Genomic DNA, 23,745 nt, shown 5'->3' on the forward strand with positions numbered 1-23,745 from the left:
ACATATTTATACATACGTAAGTGATTAGAAGATGGTAGTGTGATTTGATATAGTTGCCACTCAATAAATGTTCGTTATAGCATAATGCTGTTCTTAAATACATTATTCAAATACAACATCTCATGTTTATACGCCTTGTGCTGTCTCTTGGTGTGCTGTGTATTGTATTTTTTTAACATTGTCTTCATCACACTTTTAAACACTTTACTATTATCTTGTATTGTCTGTATGAACAAAATGGATAGTGTCTTCAAAAGTCTTTGTGAGGAACACAAAGACAAAAGTAAAACATAGTTAATGGAATGTAGTATAATTAGACACTAAGGAATCGGACTATGATATGAAACACGAAAAGCTGTGGTCGAAGTAAAGAGGGAAAAAGCACAAAATGTTAATAGCAGGTAATGCACTTATGGAAAAGACAAATTGTTAACATGCGATTTAAATTTAAGCGTTGCAATCGTCACGGGATGTGGAAGTCGGACTCAGAAGCTGGTTGCCGCTCTAAATGCTTACAGAGCCAGCGAGAATCTGCTTTTCAAGATTTCATATAAATAGTGATCGAATTTAAAAAGTTAAAATACAGACACAATCAACGTATGTGAAAGGTTCAAGACAATAACGTGAGCATAGTTGAGGCAGCCTAAGTCACCGCGCGCAAAAACCCAGATTACGACTGTCTATTATTTGACAATGAGGGCACCTAGTGATTTGCAACAAACTTGACATATAACTTCAACTTTTGGGACTTTTTTTGCTGACAAGATCCAAAAAAACCATAAATGGAAAAAAAGTGAATCGCTTACTACTTTTTCGCTCTTCGCGTAGTAAAACTGCCGCATCAGGTCTGAAGTTTTAACTTATTACTTGTTTACCGTTAGTTGTATTACAACACACTTTGCAAACGGTACACTCATATACGGGGGAAAGTACCTACAAAATTACGAGGGCGCACTAAAATTCTAATGCCTCCGATTTTTCTTATAAGAACACTCTTAAGCCTTTTTTAATAAAAAAGCGAAATTTATGAACATTCTGTACCTTTATTCTTCATGTTCACAGATCTATTTCTCAAAATAGTTACCATGGCGACGAATACGTCTCTCGCAACGGGAGACTAGTTTCTTGATGCCTTCATTGTAGAATGAGCCTGTTGAGGGAGTCACAACCTTGTTGAGGGAATCACAACTTCTGCTTCCACCGTTTCATGACTATCAAAGTGAAGCCCTCAGAGGTGTTCTTTAAGTTTTGGAAACAGATGAATATAGGATTGAGACAAGTCGTGACCGTATGGAGGATGATCGATGAAAGTGAATCCAAGAAATCGGATTGCTCAAAACGCAAAAGTTTTCACACATGTCCAATCTCCTCTGTTCCATGTGAGAAGAGAGGCTCGGCCACTTCCCTTTATTACGAGCACGCACAACCCAAAGTCGAAGATGAACGATGTCGATATAACCATCACCGTAAACAGCTTTCATTCATCTATTAACTTCAAATGGAGGTGTGTCTTCTGTGGTTAGAAACTCGATTACAGCATGTTGTTTCTGACTCACCGACATAATTACGTTGCGCAGCGCCATGTTAACACGCTACAATTAGGAACCCTCTTGTAGCAGAGGGTTCCAGCTGCGGCAGCGAAGCGGTAGAGCAGACCAAATACACAATATGATCAAAAGTATCCGGACACCCCCCAGAACATACGTTTTTCATATTAGGTGCATTGTGCTGCTACCTACTGCCAGGTACTCCATATCAGCGATCTCAGTAGTCATTAGACATCGTGAGAGAACCCTCCGCGGGACTCACGGACTTCGAACGTGGTCAGGTGATTGTGTGTCGTCTGTACGCGAGATTTACACACTCCTAAACATTCCCAGGTCCACTGTTTCCGATGTGATAGTGAAGTGGAAACGTGAAGGGACACATACAGCATAAAAGCGTACAGGCCGACCTCGTCGTGAAGAGGGGCGTTATGTGTAATACGCAGACATCTATCCACACCATCACACAGGAATTCCAAACTGCATCAGGATCCACTGCAAGTCCTTTGACAGTTAGGTGGGAGGTGAGAAAACTGGGATTTCGTGGTCGAGCGGCAGCCTGTAGGCCACAAATCACGTCGGTAAACGCCAAACGACACCTCGCTTGGTGTAAGGAATGTAAACAGCTGAAAAACGTTGTGTGGAGTGACGAATCACGGTACGCAATGTGACGATTCGATGGCAGGGTGTGGGTATGTCGAATGACCGGTGAACGTCATCTGCCAGCGTGTCTAGTGCCAACAGTAAAATTTGGAGCCGGTGGTGTTATGGTGTGGTCGTGTTTTTCATGGAGGGGGCTTGCACCACTTGTTGTTTAGCGTGGCACTATCGTAGCACAAGTCTACATGGATGTTATAAGCACCTTCTTGCTTCCCACTTTTGAAGAGCAAATCGGGGACAGCGACTGCATATTTCAACACGATCGAGCACCTGTTCTTATTGCACGGCCTGTGGCGGAGTGGTTACACGACAATAATATCCCTGTAATGGACTGCCCTGCACAAAGCGCTGACCTGAGTCCTAAATAACACCTTTGGGATGTTTTGGAACACGATTTCGTGCTAGGCCTCACCGACCGACATCAATGCCTCTCCTCAGTGCAGCACTCCGTGAAGAATGGGCTGCCATTCCCCAAGCAACGTTCCAGCACTTGACTGAACGTATTCCTGCGAGAGTGGAAGCTGTCATCAAGGCTAAGGATGGGCCAACACCATACTGAATCCCGGCATTAACGATGGAGGGCGCCACGAACATTTTCAGAGAGGATACTTTTGATCACATAGTGTATTTGCTGACGTATAATACCTTCATCGAGATTGAGAACAGAGTAAAAAATTGGGAGGTTTTAATTTTCATCGCGCTCTCGTGTATTATTCAGTGATACATAGTTTAGGAGATATCATAAACATTGACATGCATAGAAAACCATCTTTTGCCTAAAATGGAGCACAAATTGCCCAGGATTAGAGTTTAAAACTGCCGTAGGCTACCAAAAGAACTCTCTTAAACACTTACCGTCAAATATGTAACCCATCATTAATTGAAGAGTAGTCAGAAGTCTGAATCTGTTTTATACATTGAAGTTGGATTCTGGTGCTGTACTAAACAAGAGCAGCGTATGGCCGGCGGCGGACACACGGCACCTGGCATGAGGCCCTGCTGAGCCGGCGGCCTCGTGACAGTGTCTTAAGCACTTCGCTTCCTTACTGGAAGGGAAGTAAACAGCAGGACACAGAGATAGGATATCTTCAGGCAGTTACAAGCTCCGCTCCGCAATGGCGACTAGGTGAGTAAGATATAACAAGCGACAAGTACGTGTTACGAGACCTTGTTCAGTAGCATTTAGGCGACCGGATGGGAAGGGGTGTGGGAGGGGAAGGGGGAGGGGGCGGGAGGGGAAGGGGAACTTGGCGCGGCGCACGTGAGCCTAGCGGGAACCGGTGTAAGCAGCTCGGCGCTGCCCTACGCGGCGCGGCGCAGTGCTCTGTCCCGCGCGCAGCGATCAGCGTCCTTCTGACAAGGTAAGCGGCCGGCGCGGCTCCACAGCTGCACGCAGCTGCGCTCAGCTGCCGCCCGACAGTGAACTCGCTGCCCGGCGCTTTGTGACGTATGTGGCTCGCATTTCAAGCGGCGAACCGCCGTGACGGGCACGTCACCAGAGCATTGCGCAGTCGCTGCTGCGACACCACCGCGTCGACACATATCCAGTGCTCCGCGTCGCGAACTAACAAGCGTTAAGTTGTACCCGACGAACAGAGAGTGAGCTGCAACGTAACTTCTTCAAGATCAAAAATGTGAGCCGGACCGCGACTAATCTGTTCAAAAGGATTTCGAGCTTGCAGCCGGTCTTCGTAAACTTCATTGCACGATATTTCGGCTGGACAATTGCCAGCCATCTTCAGGTGAGCCGAACGAGGACTGACGAAGACGTTCTCCGCTCCAGCTTATATAGTGCGCTGATAGTACTGCTGCGCATGCGTTGCAATTGTGGAGACAGAAGGGCCACACCGCCCAGCGGCAGCGCCCTTGCTGGTGGAACTGCAGTACTCAGCTGCCGTCGTTATTGTCGCTGGCCGCAGCTATCGAAGTCCCCTGGCGTCTTCGTCGCGAGCAAATTTCGGAGGTGACGGGATTCCATGCGTTATTCAATTGGTAACCACTGTCACGGTTCATTAGATTTTCCGCAATGCGTATTTCAACTGATTCTTTGATAATGGAGTCCCAAAAAGTTGTTGCAGTGGCCAAAATCGAAGTTTTGTCGTACTCCATTGAATGTCCGTTAGAAATACAATATTCCGCAATTGCAGACTTACTGGGCTGCAGTAGGCGAGTGCAACGCTGATGCTCTGTACAAGGCTCTTCCACTGTACGCGTTGCCTGTCCTATATAGGCCATACCACATTGACATGGTATTTTGTAAATTCCCGTCTTCCGCAGTAACAAATCATCCTTCACCGATCCCATAAAATTCTAAATCTTAGAGGGCGGACGAAAAACCACTTTCACATTAAAATGATTAAGAATCCTTGCTATCTTGAAGGAGATATTTCCCGCAAAGGGAAGAAAAGCTAGGGGACTTGGCTGGCGCGTCCTCCTCTTTATCCACTTCCCCGTTCCTGGCTCTGAGGCTAACATGGAGGACATTGACATTCCCTACGTACCATAATAGGCCTCGAATCTCTCGTATTAACTGGGCCATTATGTATCTGACTCGAAGACACGTTCGCCAAGCTTGGTGTAGTTTTAATCCTTGAGTTCTCTTATATATAATAGTTCACAGTAACTAGTTCACATTAACATACACATATTTATACATACGTAAGTGATTAGAAGATGGTAGTGTGATTTAATATAGTTGCCACTCAATAATGTTCGTTATAGCATAATGCTGTTCTTAAATACGTTATACACTTACAACATCTCATGTTTATACGCCTTGTGCTGTGTGCTGTGTGCTGTGTATTGTATTTTTTTAACATTGTCTTCATCACACTTTTAACCACTTTACTGTTATCTTGTATTGTCTGTATGAACAAAATGGATAGTGTCTTCAAAAGTCTTTGTGAGGAACACAAAGACAGAAGTAAAACATAGTTAATGGAATGTAGTATAATTAGAGACTAAGGAATCGGACTATGATATGAAACACTAAAAGCTGTGGTCGAAGTAAAGAGGAAAAAAGCACAAAATGGTAATAGCAGGTAATGAACTTATGGAAAAGACAAATTCTTAACATGCGATTTAAATTTAAGCGTTGCAATCGTCACGGGATATGGAAGCCGCACTCAGAAGCTGGTTGCCGCTCTAAATGCTTACAGAACCAGCAAGAATCTGCTTTTCAAGATTTCATATAAATAGTGATCGAATTTAAAAAGTTAAAATACAGACACAATCAACGTATGTGAAAGGTTCAAGACAGTAACGTGAGCATAGTTGAGGCAGCCCAAGTCACCGCGCGCAAAAACCCAGATTACGACTGTCTATTAGTTGACAATGAGGGCACCTAGTGATTTGCAACAAACTTTACATATAACTTCAACTTTTGGGACTTTTTTTTTTGCTGGGCGGACGAAAAACCACTTTCACATTAAAATGATTAAGAATCCTTGCTATCTTGAAGGAGATATTTCCGACAAAGGGAAGAAAAGCTAGGGGACTTGGCTGGCGCGTCCTCCTTTTTATCCACTTCCCGGTTCCTGGCTCTAGTTGAGAAGGCCCTGTTAATTTGCCGGGTCGAGTACCCATTGTCTCTGAACACCGTCCTCAAATGTGCCAGTTTCTTAGGCATATTCTCTGCATCCAACACTGTGTGTGCCCTGTGTACAAGGGTTTTAAGTACACTCATGGCCTGGGATGGGTGATGGCAACTTGAAGAATGCAAGTACAAATCAGTGCGAGTGGGCTTGCGATAGACAGAATGTCCCACAGTGCCGTCACTCTTCCGTTTAACCAAAACATCCAGGAATGGAAGGCAGCCATCTTTCTCTAGTTCCATAGTAAATCGAATACTGTCATGGATGGAGTTAAGATGATGAAAAAACTCCATTAACTTTTCTTCTCCGTGGGGCCACACTGTGAAAGTGTCATCGACGTACCTCCAAAAAACAGTTGGTTTACAGACCGCTGAATCAAATGCTCTCTCCTCAAAATCCTCCATAAAGAGGTTAGCCACCAGAGGAGACAGAGGGCTGCCCATGGCGACACCTCAGACTGTTCAAAATATTCCTGGTTAAACATAAAATAAGTTGAGGAGAGAGTACAAAGCAGTAATGTCCTATTCAAATTGTTGACCAATTAGAATCAAGGAATCCGCAAGAGGTACTTTTGTGAAAAGGAAAACTACATCAATACTCACTAGAAGATCCGAACTACTTAAGTGGAGAGCCCCCAGTCTGTTAATAAAATCAGCAGAGTTCAGTATATGGTGTGAACATTTGCCAACAAATGGTCTCAACAAAGAAGCCAGATGTTTGGCTAAATCAAATGTGGGTGCGTCAATATTACTCACTATAGGCCGTAAAGGCAGACCTTCTTTATGCACTTTAGGAAGACCATACAGTCTCGGTGGTACGCTGTTAGAAAGATTCACAGCTCTACAGTGGAAAATCCAGTTTAAAAATAAAAATGGGGCTGCTACTTCATGCCGATTTTGTTTCTAACATGAAACTTTGTCTTTCAGGCGCAATGCTAATACCTGCCGAGCTATCCATGCCGACTCGTGACCTGCCCTTCGCTGTTTCAGTTCAGCCAGTGCCTTTTCCCGACAGGCAGGCAATGCATGCAGGGGAAACAATGTGAAGTTTGGAAACTGGGAGAGACAGGACCGTTCAAACATGACGCTGTGAGGGTGGATAGTGAGACGTGCCTGTATAGATAATCAATCTCCGTAAAACTCAAATACCGTCACACAATTTTAATCACCCAGGACGTTTCTGTATACAGTCCGCTGCACGGTGAAAACAAGTTCTGGAACCATTAAGCTGCCGCTATCCTATTCACCGCCATTTCACTCTACTAGGAATGGCAGTCGATCAAGATACAGGGGTTGGGCGAAAATACACTCCTGGAAATGGAAAAAAGAACACATTGACACCGATGTGTCAGACCCACCATACTTGCTCCGGACACTGCGAGAGGGCTGTACAAGCAATGATCACACACACGGCACAGCGGACACACCAGGAACCGCGGTGTTGGCCGTCGAATGGCGCTAGCTGCGCAGCATTTGTGCACCGCCGCTGTCAGTGTCAGCCAGTTTGCCGTGGCATACGGAGCTCCATCGCAGTCTTTAACACTGGTAGCATGCCGCGACAGCGTGGACGTGAACCGTATGTGCAGTTGACGGACTTTGAGCGAGGGCGTATAGTGGGCATGCGGGAGGCCGGGTGGACGTACCGCCGAATTGCTCAACACGTGGTGCGTGAGGTCTCCACAGAACATCGATGTTGTCGCCAGTGGTCGGCGGAAGGTGCACGTGCCCGTCGACCTGGGACCGGACCGCAGCGACGCATGGATGCACGCCAAGACCGTAGGATGCTACGCAGTGCCGTAGGGGACCGCACCGCCACTTCCCAGCAAATTAGGGACACTGTTGCTCCTGGGGTATCGGCGAGGACCATTCACAACCGTCTCCATGAAGCTGGGCTACGGTCCCGCACACCGTTAGGCCGTCTTCCGCTCACGCCCCAACATCGTGCAGCCCGCCTCCAATGGTGTCGCGACAGGCGTGAATGGAGGGACGAATGGAGACGTGTCGTCTTCAGCGATGAGAGTCGCTTCTGCCTTGGTGCCAATGATGGTCGTATGCGTGTTTGGCGCCGTGCAGGTGAGCGCCACAATCAGGACTGCATACGACCGAGGCACACAGGGCCAACACCCGGCATCATGGTGTGGGGAGCGATCTCCTACACTGGCCGTACACCACTGGTGACCGTCGAGGGGCACTGAATAGTGCACGGTACATCCAAACCGTCATCGAACCCATCGTTCTACCATTCCTAGACCGGCAAGGGAACTTGCTGTTCCAACAGGACAATGCACGTCCGCATGTATCCCGTGCCACCCAACGTGCTCTAGAAGGTGTAAGTCAACTACCCTGGCCAGCAAGATCTCCGGATCTGTCCCCCATTGAGCATGTTTGGGACTGGATGAAGCGTCGTCTCACACGATCTGCACGTCCAGCACGAATGCTGGTCCAACTGAGGCGCCAGGTGGAAATGGCATGGCAAGCCGTTCCACAGGACTACATCCAGCATCTCTACGATCGTCTCCATGGGAGAATAGCAGCCTTCATTGCTGCGAAAGGTGGATATACACTGTACTAGTGCCGACATTGTGCATGCTCTGTTGCCTATGTCTATGTGCCTGTGGTTCTGTCAGTGTGATCATGTGATGTATCTGACCCCAGGAATGTGTCAATAAAGTTTCCCCTTCCTGGGACAATGAATTCACGGTGTTCTTATTTCAATTTCCAGGAGTGTATATAAAATATGGAAATTCTTGCTTCAACATGGATGCATATGCTAGCTAAGCCTGTAGCTTACGCTGTTGTGTTTGACCGTGAGCGGGACCTTTGCAATGTCGACAATACTTTGCAAGCGTCAGTCGAGGTCAGTTCTGTGTGGTTGTGAGTGCATTGTGTCGCAGCTAGGCGAAGTCGACCGTGCATAAATTGTTAATGCCCGCACGGTGGGCACTTCCGTAATGAAGGCAGACGAATTGTTACGTGTTCCAAGACAGACCGTATAGTGGATTGATACCGCTTTCAGAGAACGCGCGAAAACAATAGCCCCTAAGACACAACGAAGATCAAGTGTGAGTTGAGTCATCATGAAGGATGGTCATAAGACGAAGAATAGATGGACAATAGCTGCAAAAGCCACTGCAGAAGGGAATGTCACACTCTCTAACTCTGTCTGCACCAAAACAACACGAAAGGACATCCATAAGCAGGGAACTGCATGGCAAGCTGGTATTCCAAAACCACTCATCAGTGATCCAGATGTCCGTAACAGATGGAGCCGAAGCCATAAAACCTGGACTATGGAAAAAGTCATTTCGTAAGATGAAGCTTCTTTCAGACTATTTCCAGCATCTGGCAGAGTTTACGCCCAAAGACTGAAAAATGGCAGAGGTTCGGTGATATGGGCAGTCATATCGTAGCATTCCATGGGTCCCGTAGCTGTTCTACAAGGTCACATTACTTCAGAGGATTATGTGACTATTTTGGCTGATCAGGTTCATCCCATTCTCAATGGTGGTGATGTGTTCCAACACGACAGGGACCCTATACACACAGCTCGTATCGTCCAGGTCTGGTTTCGTGAGCACGAAGATGAATTGTCACATCTACCCAGATATCAACATTATTACATTTTCTAGCGCACTTTGGATAGAAGGGCTTGTTTCACATCCATTATCGTTAGCTGAAACCACCACTATTTTGCAGGAACAATCGTACAAGACCCATTTATCCTCTCCGAGACGAGTAGAAGATATTTTTGATGCCAATGGTTTTCCTACACCGTATTAGTCATAGTAAAGTTTTCTGTTTTTGCTCTTTCCTTATTTTGATCCATACCGTCATTAGTGGAGAGGTTCTGCTGTGTTTGTGAAGAAGTACATCTAAGCTGCAAATTGGTCCATGAGTTATTCTTAAATAGCTCATACCGTAAGGACACTACACGTAAAAATCAATGGCCGTGTTTCGATTTCTAGGCCACCATATGTGCTGACATCTGTCAGAACGCTTTGTGTTAGTTACTGCTATTAGATACGCTTTTAGAATGACTAATGTCTCACAGAATGTGGCTGATACGTTATATAAGCGCATAACGCCACGCCGGTGAGCTCGCGTGGTTCACTATTGTGAACGGTGGAGCTGTTTTTCAGTGTCCCACGGTCTGTGGTTTTGGTCAGATGATGGGGTGGTCTTTACTTAATCCTTCTAGGGGTCAATTTACGCAAAATGAAGAAAACCGCAGCAGCTGTTGAACGAATATTATTTTATTGTTTATAACCGGTTTCGGAATAATATAATTCCATCTTGTGTCATACACTGTTAGATGGAAGCAATATGTTACAATTACGGATAAACAGTTATTCAAAAATGAAAATTTACAATAAACCGATGACTGTGCATTATTGACATAAAGCACAACATAACTACCGTTGTTTTCCACCCAGTGTCGTCTCTGGGACAAAAAATTCCGTGTTCCACTTTATAAAGGAGGGAACCTAAGAACTTATCAAAATGAAAACATGCCTTAGAAAACCCCTGTTTCTAGAATCACGAAACACCTACTGAATACTAAAAAAAAGGAAAAGGACCACACAATACGCGAAAGAGACTTACATAGGACGACGCAAACACCGCCTCCCTCGTTTGGCCGTACTGAAAGGAAAACAATGAACAGTTGGGGGAAGAAATGGTTCAACTGGCTCTGAGCACTATGGGACTTAATTTCTGAGGTCATCAGTCCCCTAGAACTTAGAACTACTTAAACCTAACTAACCTAAGGACATCACACACATCCATGCCCGAGGCAGGATTCGAACCTGCGACCATTGCGGTCGCGTGGTTCCAGACTATAGCGCCTAGAACCGCTCGGCTACGCCGGCCAGCAGTTGTGGGAACAGACTAGCGCGAGCGTTCTCCATATGTGTCGCAAACCAGGTTACTGCATACAGCTATAGAAGGTGGAAAGTTTAAGACCGCGAGCGGGAAATCAACATTAAAGACTGTGGATACTCTAAACGCTAGGGAGGAAGAAAACCCAAGCATCTAGATGTAAATCACAAAACTGTGTAACGAATACATTAACCAATTTTGTTGGAAAAGATCAGACCAGTTGACAAAATTAGAGTTAGAGAAGGAAATTCTCCAAAACAGACAAAAATTTTAAAAACGTAACTTGAGGGATAACCTAAAATATTTATGGTTCGGGTATATACGTTCGTTAATAGTTTGAGGTTGAGAGTGGAGGCTTCGTCGAATTTCTATCTCTTAAATTACATTAAATATCCGATTTTTACCTACAGTGTGCAAAACGTGGTGGTTACACAGCTTTGTCTTTTATATCTAGATGTACAGCAGCGTTTAGACCACACAAACTCTTTTATCGGGTTTACCCGATATGGCTTTAAACGTTACCCCTATCACAGCTACAGTACTTGCAACAACTTTGTTTGCGTCACGTGTGGCGGGCGCTCTCACCCGTCACTCCTCTCAGCAGTTTTCCTGTTAGACTGAATTTTCTCATGTCGAGAAAAGAGAAGGTGCGATCTGCTTTATCTGATAAAACACTTTCTATAGCCAAGATCGCAGTAATACTTCTTTATTTTCGACAACCAGATTCGACAGACTTTACTGTCATCGTCTGGTATGTAACGCAGTGCATGTACATGTAATATATCTCTTATCATGATTTATGACGTAATATTTGAGAAAAACAGTCTGTTTTTCATCGACATTACAAGAAAAAGGAAATTGTTCATTTACAAACCCTCAAAAATTTTCATTGCAAAAGTTGTTCATTGTGATTTGGAACCTCATGCTAAGTTGTCATATTAACGTAGCACATTATACAAAAGTTTGTCAGATATAAAAATAAAATATTTACGATCAAAAAGCACCTCGTGCACATGGCCATGTTCGTATATGCTGCTCCCACAGATGAGTGTTAAGTCTTAAAAATCACAATATACAGTAAATGCACACTAGCACATCTGTTTGCGTTAGCTTGAAATGTTTCATTCGTTGATGATACTTCTTAGACGGCGTATACGCTACAGCTGGATGGCAGAGTTACGAAGGTAACACGTGCACATCGTGTTACAGGCAAAAGGTGGCTCTTACGTCGATAACATAAGATCAGAGCGCTACAAACGAGTATACGTACTTGGCCATGTGCACCAGGTGCTTTTTGATTGCAGAGGTTTTATTTCTGATAAACTTGTATAATGTGTTACATTTTATCCACTAATATGCCAACTTGGTATGACGTTCCAACTTACAATGGAGGCGTTTTGAAACAGAAATTTTTGAAGGCATGTTGATGTAATTACGTCAGATCAAGAAAGAAGAAATGTTACAAGCACTATGTTACAGACCAGAAAATGACACAAAGTGTGTGGAAATCGTTTGTCAAAATAAGGAAGTAGCAATGTGATCTTGGCTGTAGCAAGTTTGTTACCAAGTAAGACCAGATGTGCAATGCGGTGTTTCCTGTCGGAATGTAAGAGTCTTTCATATATTGTCCTCATCCTCTTTTTAATATTTCGTAGTGTTTCTTTATGCTGCAGATAATGGTTTTCAACAGACTTTTTCGTGTTGCTAACATCTTGGATTCCATATTTTATAAAGTGCAAATTGAAGCTTTCGTTCCACGAACGACGTAGGGTAGAAGAAAACCTTAGTCCTCTTCGCTTTATGTTAATAATGCCCTGTCATCAATTTACTGCTACATTTTCATTTTTGAATGAATATTTATAACTGTATACAAAACAAAACAATTTCCCCCGTCCCTAACGTTGACTTCCGCATTTAACAACACAACCACGACAAAACTTACATTCCCATTTCTTTCGCATACGTGTACACGTCCGGCATGTTGTCGTACAAGTCGAGACAAACAAGTTGTGAGGCAGCCGCCAAGGTCTTCTCCAGTATCAGCGTAGCGAAATGCATCGAGCCAGAGGCACTAACGAGTTTCAATCTATTATTTCAAGGGTGATATGCGGATTTATTGAACGTGAAGTTAAATATGTCAAAAATATAAACGTCTTGAGCTACTTTACCTATTTTTTGAACACGATAGTTCACATAAATACAGTAAATAAAGCATACAGAACAAACAAGTGTTCCTTTGCACAGAATTTCTGTGTTGTGGCTTTGCGGACGTATTGAAGATCAGCAGAAAGCACAAAACATGGAAAACTTGACAGCTGATTACTTGTGAGTTCATAGAGAGTTTTCTTTCGGAGAAGAGTGAGACGGCCGGATACCGGTGCTTGAGGAGCAAATGCACATAACTTCTCCTTATCTCACAGTATTCGTCAAAGCTTATGAGAGCTTTCCCGATCAATTTCCAACAAATATGTTGATACAATAAGGTAATTAAGATAATACTTGTTGAAAATAAAATCAGGCGTACACCGCAAGGTTGGTTTTAACATGGCCTGGCTATCGTTTTAATCACGCCATACTGAAGGCGGATACACCCTCTTATTACTCCTACTTGTGAATGTCGCATCCATCCTGACATTGTACCGCTTCATCAGCAGTTTAACGTGGAATCCCAACTATGGTAAGAGCTATTTTCATATGGAGACCGTATTGATAGAGATTTCTTTTTCAAAAGTACCAGTCATTGGACCTTTTTTTAGTTTAATGCTGGTTTTCAGGTTCGATCAGGAGAGGATCTTACTGTGTCTGTGCATCTACACTACCCAACAGCGTCCTCAATAATTTTCGCAAATTTCTTTCTGACTACTGTTCTTTCCTGAGCCAGGGTCGTCATATCACCTATCAACACTCCCATTATTAATTTAAAGAATATCCAGACCTCATTACTAAGTTATGTTTTCTAGAACCTTTCAATTTCGAGATTATCTTTCCGTAGCTTATCGTCCTACTGTAGCATCGGTACAGAAAAGCATTCAGTTTCATCATCTACGGTTTTCCGACGGTCCATTTTTCTCTTCCGTAGAACACTGTCTTCAAGTCGCTTTTCTTCAGTTCTGTGCCTATGTTTTACACCAGTAGAACTCTAACGTTAAGGGGGTGGCTCTTGTCATGTGTGCATGTACCGTCATCGCTCTACGTCGTACTATTTTTTGTCATCTTGCAACTGAAAAGAAATATTTTTCACAACTTCTCCTGTCGTGTCAACTCTAGTTCTCTTTATCAATTAGCTTCTTTCTGTTTCCCCTCTGAAAATGTTTAGTAGCTTTAGTTATTACTAATCCTTACTCTGTTTTGTGTAAATTGCTCACTTCATCCAGCATTTCTTCTAACCCTTCCACTGAAGTAAGACTCTCATGAAGTTAGCTAACATAAGGACTCTAATAGACAAAATTTTTCACTAGGTCTATAAGTTCCACACATTATCTTGATTTTTGTCTATTACTCCTTCCGTTACTTAGCACAGACTGAGAGTTTCCTCTCCACTATCTTTACAATTTTTGAAACAGGTTAGAATTTATTATTTGAACTGTGAACCATACAGTCATTTCCCAGATTATCAAAAATCTAATCAAACGTTCTATCTCGACAAAGGTTAATGACCTTCATGTTGTCGCTCCTGACAGCTTGTGGGGGAAGCCTGCTGTTGATTGATGCGTTGAAGGTGAAATTTGATTGGTGAGGGTTAGTTAGGTGAAACTGAGTCAGTCTGGTTGGGATAATGGTTTACCTTGCTACAGCTCATCAAGTTTATGCTACGGCGGATGAGTAACCGAGCTAAAAGAAAATAGATCTAAGATACTAACACCAGATGTCCTTTCGAAAACCATCATGGAATAAACGATTTAATGTCCCGTTCCAACGTATTATTTGTAGAGAGGTTCCCGCCATCAGTTCCCTATTGTTTCGGCTGATGAGACGTCGTGAAGAGGTAGTTAGTACAGAAAACTGTCCACTGATTTCTTCACAACTTGCACACTGCTATCGTTCCTACCACTGACGAACCAAACCCAACGAGGGAAATTTCTTCCAGCATCTGGGCGAGATTGGTGACAGCTAATTGTATTAATAAATGCAATCAGTAAGTAAGTCTTTATAATATGACTTATACATTTCCAGGTATCTCTGAATGAAACGCGCGGGGGGATACAAAGTAATTTCTTAAATAGGTGAAATTCAGTCAAACTGGTTGGGGTAATGGTTTACAGAATTACTTCTCATCACGTACTGTGCACCTTCCTTTAAAGAAGAAGGGGCGCCAAATTAACAAAGATTAGCTAATTTTAATTGCAAATGATCAATACTTAGTACAACTGCTTCTCCTCGCTGACTGTAACCTCGCTTAAACAGAAGTAGCTGTAAAAAGAATTGAGATTATGTTTTTACAAAAAAATGGTTCAAATGGCTCTGAGCACTATGGGACTCAACTGCTGAGGTCATTAGTCCCCTAGAACTTAGAACTAGTTAAACCTAACTAACCTAAGGACATCACAAACATCCATGCCCGAGGCAGGATTCGAACCTGCGACCGTAGCGGTCTTGCGGTTCCAGACTGCAGCGCCTTTAACCGCACGGCCACTTCGGCCGGCTATGTTTTTACACCCAGTCGTCGACATCTGTACAGATAAAAGCACATCTTGGATGGAGAAGGATGGGAAAGCCTTTTCCGAAGAGCCATCTCGCCAATCGCATTAAGCAATATGTGGAAATCATCTGGATAACCGTCCTTCCGATAGAGTTCATTGTCTCACCTGCGTGCAGCCCCTTAGACATTCGTGAACTGTATGTTACAACCGCTATCATCCGCACAAATCATCCTACTCCTTAAATTTCCCACTGGATATAGTAGTTCTTCGCATACATTGATATGCGTCTCGTGGGACTGAGACTGAGGTACATCAGTCGTTGTACCTTTTGTTCCTCATTAGAGTGGAGCTACTTTGAGAATTGTATTTCAAGCAGTTTCTAGTGCTCGATACTTATTGTCACGTATGCGGTTGTTATAGTAAAAGAAACACAACCTTTTGCTTTTCGCTCTAAAATTTTTCCTTTCCTTTACAAAGAACTGAAAGACTCCGTTATGAAAGCACGCATTACGCAAGTAAAACATCATCATTATCGAATCTCAGTTTCATTGAGTCGTACTAAACATTGCTAGCTGTAACTAGCCCGTAACGGAAATGATAAAACGTTATGGGTGCTCTGAAATGCGTTACTTAAGAGCTCTATGGTCATTTGTTCAGTAGGTATGTTCCACAGTAGTGAAAATGAACAAGTAGTCATACATTTTAGAGCCCATATTTACTGGCCTTTCTTTACTCTTTTGGCACATACTACCTCCACCAAAAATACGGAAACCAAAGAGTACGCAGTAGAAGAGATTTATTTCACAATATCGAAGATGAACAAGTGCTCATAGCTCTTGAAGTACACTTTTTGGTGCCCGTGTGAATTATACATTTTTGTCTTGTTTTTGCACACACTTCCACCTCCGGAAGTTTCCTACCCTACACTCTTAGCAACGTTAGTACCGGTAAGTGTATTACACTGTTAGAGAAAGCAGAACGATTTTCGCCTATAACTTTCGATTCGTCCGTTTCGGGACCATGGTGTCTTACCTCAAACTGATTCATTTACCCTTCCCATCATCCGTGAAATTTTGTAACATCATAACATAATCGCTCCATATATCTTGCTTCCACGTTAACGAGGTGTTGTAGCATGTTCGTGCGCTTTTCGGGAGTGGAACGGTGGAGAAATGGCTTGAATGTGGTACGACGTACCCTCTGCCGGGATCCTTCATTGTGCAACTGGAGAGTAATCATGAAGATGTAAATGTATAGATGTATTCCCTTTTTGTTCATCGCAAGAAGTGAACATTTACTTCAGATTATATAACGTGACCACGATCATTTTAGTAGTGGACTATAATACTCTTGCAGAAAAAACCATAATTATTTTGTTTCTTGCTTCTTGTCTGTGATGAACACAGCGACAATTCTCAGTCATTCTCCAAGAATTTCACGTGTGCATCTCATAATGCATTCGTTAACTGAGTTGTGTGATACTGCACTACTGGCTCACGGCGAGCAAAATGATATCTGCTGTTTCACATTTTCCTAAGAATATAACGATGGAAATGGCGCTATAAAAGGTCGATGCCCCTCCCGCGTCAGATTCTTTGTTTTTCACAGTTATACTCCCTTTATCTATGTTTTGTACATTATGTATACCATTGTCTCCTCGTCTGCCTTAGGACGGCCTGTCTTAAATATTGCCACTGGCGTATCTCATACTGTCGTATGAACTCATAAAAGAATCTGCTGCACCACGCTATTGTTCTTCGAAGAGTTACTGCCAGCTGAAGACAAAGTAGCTCCTCATAGTACTACTAATCACGTCGCGGCTTAAAGTGAAGATTATTGACACATGTTGCCGAAGGGAACATACTGGACCGGAAACACTGGCCATGGCTTGAAAAATAACACACAGCGGCGATACTGCTGAACATCAGTAGCTTCCTACTTCCATTTGTCAAATGTCACGCGAAACGACAGTAGTCGTGTTTCTGAGATCTGTTTCTCATCTGTTCAGATGTTTACCGCCAACGAGAGCCGATTTTACTTCAAGGGTGCCTACTTGTTGCAAAACAGTAGTAACATTTGTCTACTGAGTAAGAAGTTTTTGTTATCGAGATAAGTATTGCAGGAAAAAACATATTTTTTTCTCACAAGAACATTACTACTACGACGCATTTGGTAGTTCCGATATTCCCATGCATGTGCGTTGCTTCTTCATGAACAAACGTTTTTTAAGCATTGAAGTACAATAGAAGTTCGCTAAGACGTTGCCCATTTCAAGGTGTCTGGTATTTTTATGTCTTTACGGTTACGCTCTTTTATGTTACAACAAGGGAGGATTTCGCTTAAAAAAAGCTTTATATAACATGTTTAAGTGAAAGAATTAAGTAAATTAGACTGTGCTATGTCGAATTACATTCTTATTACTGTATGACGAAATAAAAGAATGTGGGGAAATTAATATAAATTCTTAGTTAGACAATAGTACACATTTTCCTTCATTTCAATACGTCCTGAGATGTGTACTAGAACGTTGGGCAGATTCTTAATCATAGCATTCGAAACTGGTACTAAATATTTCACAACTTGACCTATTTCCTGAGAGATGCGATTGCTATCTTGTACTAACCGGGAGCACTGCTTTTGTATTATTTCATTTTCCTCGTCTCACAGAAAGCATTATACAGTAGACCCAGTAGTCGAAAACAGCTCTAAATAGGGGCAACAGTAGGATACTGAAGAAAAAAATAACAACCAAGGGCATCATAGACTCAGTGTCAGACAATATGTTTTAATGTCCATATTCCGTTGTGCTAAAACAAACGCTGTCGGGAGTAATATACAGGATGTTTCACAAAGATATTATCAGCCCCTGATAGCTGAGTGGTCAGCGCGACGGAATGTCATACCTAACGACCCGGGTGCGATTCCTAACAGGGTCGGAGATTTTCTCCGCTCAGGGGCTGGGTGTTGCGTTGTCTTTATCATCATCATTTCATCCCCATCGACACGCAAGTCGTAGAAGTGACGTCAACTCGAAAGACTTGCACCAGTCGAACGGTTGACCCGACGGGAGGCCCTAGCCACACGGCATTTATTACAAACATATTCAAATATTTTAATATGTTAATCTACAAGTAAAACTAAAGGAAAAAGTTCATGGTCAACATAGGTCCGCAAATTTTTAGGTATGGAGTTACGGCTAGTAAAATGTTCAGCCTGAAATTTAGGAAATTCGCTAATATGAAGCCATCGCAAAACTGTACGAGGTTAAAGTAAAGCACGATTTCCACTTATTTTGTTGTTATTGGTCTGGTGACTCTAATAAAACATGTCCCAGACGTGTATCTGCAGTAGTTTCCCAGAACATCCACAGAAGCAAAGATTATTATACAAGTAAATTTGTTTACTTTCCATTAAGGATGCAGAAACTTTTATGTAATTGTTGGTAACCTCTAGTGAGTTGTTTCAGTCCTTTCCTAACCTTGAAACGAGTTACTTTTCTGTATTTTTCAGTGAAAGAACATAATAACAACAGTGTTTTAAGTGAAACCACATAGTAACTGTTGTAGTTTGTAGATTATTTATGAAACAGGGATGCCATTCGAATTTACAACAGTGGAGTATTCCGATGTGGTGTTTATTTACTGCAAATGTGATGGTAACGCTGCGGCCGCAGTTAACGACTATAGCGTACGTTATCCAACGTGGAGGATTCCGAATGCACGAACCATTAGCGGAGTATTTCGAATGTTACGGGAGACAGATTCTCTACCTAGCGTATAATTAGTATGAGCCCTCGATACGTGAAGACGATGATGAGTATATCATGGCCGCTGTTCAACGTAGTCCGGGTACCAGTACACGACATACCTCTGAACGATTAGGCACTTCACAATCTAACGTATGGCGTACACTGAAGTACAATGATCAGTATCCTTACCATAAACAAAAACTGCATCATTTACATCTGGGAGATCCTGCCCTTCGCTTGGAGTTGTGGAACTGGTTAAATACTAATCGGCAGTTACAAATGCGTTTTATTTACTGATGAGGCACAGTTTACTCGAGATGGTATAAAAACTTTACGTAACGAGCACGTATGGACTGAAGCAAACTCACATGCAACAGCGTATGCAATTTCCTGCAGCGATTTAGCGTAAATGTGAGGTGTGTTACAATCAACTCACACTTTACTGGATTATTCATTTTCCGAGGACGTCTAACTGGTGAGATGTACTTACAATTGGTTCAAATTGCTTTGAGCGCTATGGGACTTAATTTTTGAGGTCATCAGCCCCCTAGAACTTAGAACTACTTAAACCTAACTAACCTAAGGACATTACACACATCCATGCCCGAGGCAGGATTCGAACCTGCGACGGTAGCAGTCGCGCGGTTCCGGACTGCGCGCCTAGAACCGCTAGACCACCGCGGCCGGCGCCCGGTTTAACGCCAATGGAATATTGTGTATGGGAATGGATAAAGGACATAGTTTATGAGGACAAAATCAATACACGTGAGGCATTACTTGCTCACATTATCAGTGCAATAGACGAAATTAAGAGCAACCCTGTGAAACTGAAACGAGCAGCGAAATATTTTCATACAAGTGCAGCTAAGTTCATTGAACCTGGTGGAGACATTTTTGAACATTTATTGTGAATGTATTGTCAAAGTGTATGTACACCGCACAATTTCCTTAACACTGAGCTTTGTTTTTCCCGTTTAACATGAATTCACGTATTGTATGGTATTAATAAAAGCAGATTATCTGACACATTCATACAGTTTCAGTTAACGTTAGCCGGCCGTTGTGATCGAACGGTTCTAGGCGCTTCAGTCCGGAATCGCACAACCACTACGGTCGCAGGTTCGAATTCTGCCTCGGGCATGGATGTGTGTGATGTCCGTAGGTTAGTTAGGTTTAAGTAGTTCCAAGTTCTAGGGGACTGATGACCTCAGTTGTTAAGTCTCATAGTACTTAGAGCCATTTTGAGTTAACGTTATTACCATCATTTTTCCAACATTAAATTCTTCACAACTTCTGTTGAAAATTTTGTGCAATTGTTTGGAATTAGAAAACAAATTGGCCCAAGTAGTTAATAAATTAGAAATTTTACAAAATTACATCTTTGCCTCCCTGGTTGTTCTGGAAAACTACGGCAGATACACGTCTCGGACATGTTTCGTTAGATTCACCAGATCAATAACAACAAAATAAATAGAAATCGTGCTTTTCTTTAACGTCGTACAGTTTTTGCGATGGCTTCATATTAGCGAAGTTGCTAAATTTCAGGTAAAATCTTTTATTAGGCGTAACTCCGTAACTAAATATTTGCAGACCTATGTCTATATGAACTTTTTTCTTTAGTTTTACTTGTAGAATACCATATTAAAATATTTGCATGTCTTCGTGAAACACCCTGTATAGCCGTGGAATAACATTTCGTTCATCGATTTGTAACACCTTCATAGAAACCTTTACTTTTACTGTAAAAGACTATTTGGTCCTGCAAGGCGTTTTCATGGTTCTCTGACGTAGAAGGGAGTTACTACCAGTGACTATAAATAATTTGTAAGCTTATACATATAACATCTAGTATACAGGATTTTGCATTACATTTATTAATGGTTCGAATGAGAACAAAGCATCAAACACAGTCATAGATGTTGGATCACAATTCGATAGTATGACAGAAGCCTCTGCCCTAGTCAGTCCGAACACTATCAAGACACTGTAATCAGCTATAATGACGAGAGCATGGGCCGACTTTCTCCTTATTTCCTGAAATTCTAGAAAAATTTTATGGAATTCCCCGTGGAAGTTATGAGACTTCAGCAATGGCAAGACAGGTAGCTGAGGAGAAGATTAGTGTTCAACATCCCTTCGACGACGAGGTCGTTACAAAAAGAACAACAGCTCGGATTAGGGAAGGATGGAGAAGGAAAGCGGCCGTGCTCTTTCGAAGGAACCATGCCGGAATTTGCCATAAGTGATTTAGGGAAATCAAGGAACACCTAAAACAGAATGGCCAGACGCGGGATTGAGACGTCGTGCTCCCAAATGCGAGTCCAGTGTGCTAACCACTGCGCTACCCTACTCGTTCAATACAGGTAGACTGTAATGCGTAACTATACAGAAAGGTAGCACTACGCCATTCGTCGAAACAAATCTCTGTGTTTTCGTTTACTTTTATTATTCTTGAACTGATTTACATAAAAGAAGGATCTGTGTATTAGGATTATGTATCATCTGAGATTTCTCATCAAATGACAGTAGCACATTAGGGGGTTATCCTCCTGCGCACAACGGAAGAACATCACAACTCATAATACAAACCCGTCAGGAGCTGTGCCTTCAACTTGAATGTTATTCAAGTGTGTCTGTTACGTAGCACCCTTATCAAACAGTCACTAATCACTCGTTAGCCCGTCAAGTGATTTTAAAATACTATACAAATAATACCTTAAGACCAAAGTCCAAAGTACATTGATTACTATATTTGTCCCGCTCTACATCTGCTTCTACCTGTACATGGATTCTCTGCAAATCACACTTAAGTGCCTGGCAGAGGGTTCTTAGAGCCAGCTTCACAATAATTCTCTATTATTCCGCTCTCGAGCAGCGCACGAAAATAACGAATGCCGATGTCTTTCCGTGCGAGTTTTTATTCCCTTATCTTATTATGATGATCGTTTCTCCCTATGTAGGTCAGCGTCAACAAAATATGTTCGTATTCGGAGGAGAAAGTTGGTGATGAGAAACTCCTTTGTTTTAATGATGTCCACCGCAAGTCCTGTACCATGTCCGTGAAACTTCTTCCCTTATTTCTCGATAATACAGAAAGCGCTGGTCTTCTTTGAACTTTCTCTGCGTATCCGGTAATCCTACCTGATAAGCATCCAACACATTCTGACAAATCGATCATACGTAGCAAATTGAGTAATTCAATGGTTCGAATACATACCAGCTAATGTTCATTTTCAGTGCTGTTTAGTAGCGTTCTGTTTTTAGGGCGTGTTAAATGAAAGCCTTACCTGTCTAATAAACGAAAATTCGTTCCGGCAACCTGTGACTCGGTAAGCTTATGTGCAGCAGTGTACATCTGCACAAGAACGGTCGCAGGGACAGTGTAAACGCGCCCGCCTCAATAGCAACTTTTTCTTATGACGAATAGCGTTTTATTATTTGTTTCGTGTGTAGTGAATCCGTGGAACAAGTGAAATCCGTTGCAGAATGGAGGTCGACTATGACGATGAATATCTGAAGTAGCTGCAAGGAAACAAAATATCTAGAAGGTCCCTAAATGGCTTGACGTCCGAGGTTATGGGTCTCTTTTTTTGTGGGTGAATTAGTAGCGATACAAAACCGCCAGGCGATTTTGAACGCCACTGCCGTAACTGTAAAAATTATTCACTATTCAACACATGACACTGTGCAGGATGTGCTTCAGTTTCATAAAGAATCTGCGAGTTAGACGGCCAGCAACTGACTTTTGTATTGATAATCGAACTTTTGATGCGATTGAAGAACTTTTGCTGTACTTTGAACAATAAGGAGATAGCTTGGTTGTAAGAACATTCTGCCACTACAGTTATGGAGTGATGGTATGCGTTTAATGATAATTTTGGGATCACTTCGTGTGCTTCTGCTTTTTTATTTGCACGTTACGTCAAGGCTGCGGTACATTTGCCTTCTGAGGCCAAAATTTTCCACATGACGCTGCATACCTTCAAAATACAGAACATGAAAGATGTAAATATGAGTATCTGAATGTGTTGTTGTTGTTGTGGTCTTCAGTCCTGAGACTGGTTTGATGCAGCTCTCCATGCTACTCTATCCTGCGCAAGCTTCTTCATCTCCCAGTACCTACCGCAACCTACATCCTTCTGAATCTGCATAGTGTATTGATCTCTTGGTCTCCCTCTACGATTTTTACCCTCCACACTGCCCTCCAATGCTAAATTTGTGATCCCTTGATGCCTCAAAACATGTCCTATCAACCGATCCCTTCTTCTAGTCAAGTTGTGCCACAAACTTCTCTTCTCCCCAATCCTATTCAATACCTCCTCATTAGTTATGTGATCTACCCACCTTATCTTCAGCATTCTTCTGTAGCACCACATTTCGAAAGCTTCTATTCTCTTCTTGTCCAAACTGGTTATCGTCCATGTTTCACTTCCATACATGGCTACACTCCATACAAATACTTTCAGAAACGACTTCCTGACACTTAAATCTATACTCGATGTTAACAAATTTCTCTTCTTCACAAACGATTTCCTTGCCATTGCCAGTCTACATTTTATATCCTCTCTACTTCGACCATCATCAGTTATTTTACTCCCTAAATAGCAAAACTCCTATACTACTTTAAGTGTCTCATTTCCTAATCTAATCCCCTCAGCATCACCCGATTTAATTTGACTACAT

At 42.5% G+C, this 23,745-nt stretch overlaps 1 protein-coding gene across 1 annotated transcript in view; it reads left to right on the plus strand.

Annotated features, from left to right (window-relative positions):
• The first annotated feature begins 3,495 nt into the window (after window positions 1–3,495).
• LOC126457355 (uncharacterized) overlaps window positions 3,496–23,745 on the plus strand; it is a 72,560-nt gene continuing 52,310 nt past the window's right edge. Inside the window, exon 1 of the mRNA XM_050093589.1 lies at window positions 3,496–3,565. The gene's annotated coding sequence lies outside the window, so the exon portion shown is untranslated. The remainder of the gene's footprint in view (window positions 3,566–23,745) is intronic.

This window comes from Schistocerca serialis, chromosome 1 (assembly GCF_023864345.2).
Source record: "Schistocerca serialis cubense isolate TAMUIC-IGC-003099 chromosome 1, iqSchSeri2.2, whole genome shotgun sequence".
Taxonomy (NCBI): domain Eukaryota; kingdom Metazoa; phylum Arthropoda; class Insecta; order Orthoptera; family Acrididae; genus Schistocerca; species Schistocerca serialis.